We start from the raw sequence: 1034 nt of genomic DNA, 5'->3' as shown, positions 1-1034 counted from the left end.
ACCCCCCCCCCCCCCCCCCCTCCTCCCTCTCTATGATCAAAGTTCAAGATTGATGGAAAAAAGTAATTGTCCTTGTTTAATTTCAACCATAATCCAAGCCAAAAAAAGAAAAGAAAAAAGAAGCAACAAATACAAAAAGAATCAATTGAAGAATTTAAAAGAACTAATCAAAAAACATGAAGAAAATAAAATACCTGTGGTAGGATACATATTTTTGTTGAAGAGGAAGAGGGGAAGTTGTTAATTGTGGTACCAAACAGTACTTTTCATCAAAGGACAAAATATGGTGCTGTATAAAATAGGCCCACAACTTTGATCAAAGTGTTACAAGAAAAAGGAACTTTAGGAGTGGGGATATATGAAGGTGTTCTTTCATGTTTAATTATGAGAAACCCAAGGTCAATTTGTGGGGTGGGTGGGGGAAATAATGGTACATATTTATTTATCAATTAGTCATCGCGTGTTTTCACCAAATCAAATAAAGTGAAGATATATTGGTGTACTCATAACTCTTTTATTATAAAATTTTACAAAATGGTGTCTCTTGACATCGCTTGGCCTAAGGTATACACGCGTCACCTAAAGAGTGTAACCTACGCAATTTACTCGGGCGTAAGTATCAAAGATAAATTCTACAATTTGGATCTACGACCTATAATGTCACGCAAAATTAGTTTTACTGTTGCTCCAATGTTCACTTCAAAACTTTAGTTATGAAGCTCACACAACTCTACAATCATAAAGAGTTCATTCAAATTTTCTTCAGCGAAAAATTATATCGCATGTATAGTAGATATTGGATTTCATTAACTTATTCCTACATTTCATCATTATATTTTAAACTTTGTTAATGAAAATTCTGAACGAACACTTTAATTGTACCATCTCTTTTTGGTTATAGTATAAAGTAGAAGACGACAGAGAATCTTTGGTGGAACTAACGACATGAATGACTATATAGTTTAACTGTTTTCTATGATCTATTCTGGATTTTCTTGAAACTCCAAATATCTTTTCTATGACATCCCACAATT

The 1034-nt window shown here is 33.0% G+C and overlaps 1 protein-coding gene across 1 annotated transcript in view; it reads right to left on the bottom strand.

Annotated features, from left to right (window-relative positions):
- Positions 1–360, bottom strand: part of LOC102595753 (zinc finger protein 4-like) — a 2909-nt gene extending 2549 nt beyond the window's left edge. The window contains exon 1 of the mRNA XM_006346700.2: positions 195–360. The gene's annotated coding sequence lies outside the window, so the exon portion shown is untranslated. The remainder of the gene's footprint in view (positions 1–194) is intronic.
- Between the last annotated feature and the right edge of the window lie 674 nt (positions 361–1034).

Source organism: Solanum tuberosum, unplaced genomic scaffold (assembly GCF_000226075.1).
Source record: "Solanum tuberosum cultivar DM 1-3 516 R44 unplaced genomic scaffold, SolTub_3.0 scf00086, whole genome shotgun sequence".
Classification (NCBI taxonomy): domain Eukaryota; kingdom Viridiplantae; phylum Streptophyta; class Magnoliopsida; order Solanales; family Solanaceae; genus Solanum; species Solanum tuberosum.
The sequence above is the reverse complement of the archived record's forward strand: the minus strand, read 5'-3'. Positions and strand labels throughout refer to the sequence as shown.